This window comes from Amphiprion ocellaris, chromosome 13 (assembly GCF_022539595.1).
Source record: "Amphiprion ocellaris isolate individual 3 ecotype Okinawa chromosome 13, ASM2253959v1, whole genome shotgun sequence".
In the NCBI taxonomy this organism is placed as follows: domain Eukaryota; kingdom Metazoa; phylum Chordata; class Actinopteri; family Pomacentridae; genus Amphiprion; species Amphiprion ocellaris.
In genome coordinates this window covers 27959426-27962802 of record NC_072778.1, presented here as the reverse complement: position 1 = coordinate 27962802, position 3377 = coordinate 27959426, and the positions used below count along the sequence as shown (strand labels likewise).

The 3377-nt window shown below is 41.2% G+C and overlaps 1 non-coding gene across 1 annotated transcript; it reads left to right on the top strand.

The window, feature by feature from the left end:
• Nucleotides 1–2694: 2694 nt before the first annotated feature.
• Nucleotides 2695–2776, top strand: trnal-uag (transfer RNA leucine (anticodon UAG)). The gene has a single exon. It is a non-coding gene; the product is annotated as a tRNA-Leu (tRNA).
• The last annotated feature ends 601 nt before the right edge of the window (nt 2777–3377 follow it).

Genomic DNA, 3377 nt, shown 5'->3' with positions numbered 1-3377 from the left:
CCTCTTTCGTACTTGGCACATTCAACAAAACTGGGCTTGGATCAGATATAACTTTACAACCAGCTACATTGTTCCCCAGAAGAAAAGTAATTCCCCCCACCGGTAATCCATCTCTCAGGACTACTTCCACCGGCCCATTTACTATTCCTGACTCCAAAATCACATGGAATAGAGGTTCCTTTACCCAATTCATCTCAATACCCCGTAGCAACACGCTGTTACCACTCTCCATTTCCCTGGTTATGGGCAACACGCCTCTCAATAGTATAGACTGCGATGCCGCCATGTCTCGTAGTATTTTAACGGGCTTTTTACCAGAATCGTCCCCAGGCAGAGACACATAACCTTCGGACACAAAGGCTTTAAACTCATCTGGCACTTTCTCATTTACGAGCAAAGAGTCAGTAACTGAAGGTTTACCAATTAACGGACCTCCCAACAAAGCGACAGCTTTAGTTTTCTCATTTTTCTTAGCCAAAGAGGGGCATTCACACATAAAATGTCCTTTAGTATGACAATAGTGACATTCATCATTAGTAGTAGGCTTCTTTTGAACTGAAGTGAAAGTGGGCTTAGACTCTGTGACAGATCTTGAAGACTTGGGTTTTGTTTTCATGCTTGATGACTTTGAAACAAAGGAAACTTTGTGTGTTATCGCAAATTCATCGGCCAAAACAGCTGTTTTATCCAGGGTTAACTTTTTATGCTCATTCAAATATGTAGCAATTCTTTCATCAACACATCTCTTGAATTGTTCCAGCAAAATTAGATTTTTCAGGTCATCTAATCCCTTAACATCTTGTGATTTACACCAACGTTCAAACAAAACCTGTTGTTCTCGAGCAAACTCAGTATAAGTTTGGGTCTCGGACTTTTTAAGTCGCCTAAACTGTTGCCTGTAAGCTTCTGGAACTAATTCATACGCACGCAAGATATTTTCTTTAACCGTCTTATAATCAGAACTTTGCGCAACAGACAAAGACGCATAAACACTTTGTGCTTTGCCAACCAATACACTTTGGAGTAACAATGGCCTGAACTCATTCGGCCATTTCAGAGTGTCAGCTACCCGCTCAAAAAGTGTAAAGTACTCGGCTACCTCCTTTTCATTAAAAAAAGGCACGAGCCGACTACTATGAGCCAAATCAAAGTCACTAGATGTAGACATCTGACCAGACTGACTGGGAACCACTCCAGACTCTAACTCCTTTAAATGTGTTTCCTGCTCTATTCTCTTTAATTGAATTTCATGTTCTCGCTCTTTCTCTTTCTCCTCTCGCACCCGCTCTCTCTCCTCCCTCTCTCGTTCTTTCGCTTTCTCCTCTCACTCTCTCTCCTCCCTCTCCAACCGCAAATTTTCTTGTTATTTTCATTTTTTCCAATTCAAGCTTAATTTTTAATACTTCTAAGTCACTTCCCCCGTCTGTTTTAGGCTTAATTTGAGCCTCCGCGCCTCTTTCAGTGCTTTTTTCAAACAATCCTTCCTCCTCCAAAGCTTTCACAATAGCAGCATGAATGTCATCCATTTTACTACCTGTCGGGACGTCGACCCCAAAACGGCCAGCTATTGCCTGCAATTCCTTTTTAGTACAGGAATTCAGAACTTTCTTCGTAGGCTTTGCACAAAACTCATCGAGTGAAAATACCATGTTGTGTGACTGTGTTGTACTTTGATCTACAAAAAACTCTCTTTCAGATCATCCCGGACACGAGCCCCCAATTTGTTACGTTTCCCAAGCGGGACCCCAGGAAAATACCCAGAACCCCAAACTGTATTAAAGTATCAAAAGGAAAACCATACCAAAACAAAGAACCCCAACACAAATAAACCAAACAAAAGGTCACAAAATGGGTTCGGAAAGGTGATAGAGGTAGATTGCCTCTATCACCCACTAAGCCAGTCAAAATGGCTGGAAGAATTATAATAAACAAAACCAAACAAAAGGAGAGGAGGGTGAAATAAATGTACTTAGGGTGTAAACACAATTCAAAGGGGCTTTATTTCTCACAAAAGACCTATTTGACACCCGCTCTCAAATGAACAGAAAAATATGATGTGCAGGTCTCTGAAGTCGGAGCCCATCTGAACAGCTCAAGAGTCTGTCTTTTAAAGGAGTGTCACCAATCACTCCAGCAGGTGCGTCGGATGCAGCAGCTGTAGCCACTCAGCCTAATCAACCAGTGTCCCAACAGTGATCACATAGACACATATGGAAAAACAGCAAAACAACACAAATTTGCAGTCACAAAGCCACAAAACAAGTTTGAAATGGCCAAAAATACAAGACACAAAACTCAAGTGAACTGATCAATGTGTTTTAAGCATTATTTCCTTCACTGTGGTCACTCATGAATTAAAAAGTCCCCTCACAAACATATGGCCACCAAAATTGGGTAAGACACCACACAAACTCATAACAGACTTTAGGTGAACACCTAGGTAATTGTTGCTACAAGCAGGGTGGTCCAGGGGAGGACTGCTGGGCCTGTAATCCAAAGGTTGATGAACCACAACTATATCCTCCTAATGGGAAATGCTGTCAATCATCAGGTTCTATCTGTCTCCATCCATATGCAAAGACATCTAATTTTCTGTTTTTGCAGCAGTAGAGAACATGTAAGTAAGAAATGATAATACACTTTAGTTCCAATTAAATGGATTAAATTAAATGGATTGCCTGTGAGCTTCATCGGGGTAGTGTGGCTGAGTGGTCTAAGGCGCTGGATTTAGGCTCCAGTCTCTATGGAGGCGTGGGTTCAAATCCCACCACTACCATCTTTACTTACAGCTATAGATTCTAGATAGATTCAAACTCGGATCATGAAACTGGGATACATGTTTTCAAAACGCAGTTCCTTGGAAATGACTTAACTCTGCTGCTAGAATCTAAGCCTTTTTTTTATTTCTTGAGAAACTTGCAGTGCATTGGTTCCCGGCGGACTGACAAAGATAGATATTTTAAGAGTATGGTCCTTGATTTTGGAGGTCCTCTTGTTTATTGAGTGCAGACTGTCAAAATCTTTACAGAAAAGTAACTCATTTGAGATCACAGACTTTGTATGAACACCAAAATAACTGTCACCATGTGTAGGGTGGTCCAGAGAAGGCCTGCTAGACCCGTAATCCACAGCTTGGTGAATCACATGTTGTCAGCTCTAACTATTCTAGTCAATCTCCATCAGAGGTGGAAGCAGTGGAGAACGTGTAATAAAGGGCTGATTCACTTTAATGTCAATGTTTAATGACAGCAAAATAAAAAATAAAAGAGGATTTGGAAGAAAAGAATAAATGACAAATCTGTGAGGACAATGGGAAAAGGACGGCCTTCAGTGAAGTAGTGTAGCTGAGTGGTCTAAGGTCCTGGATTAAGGCTATA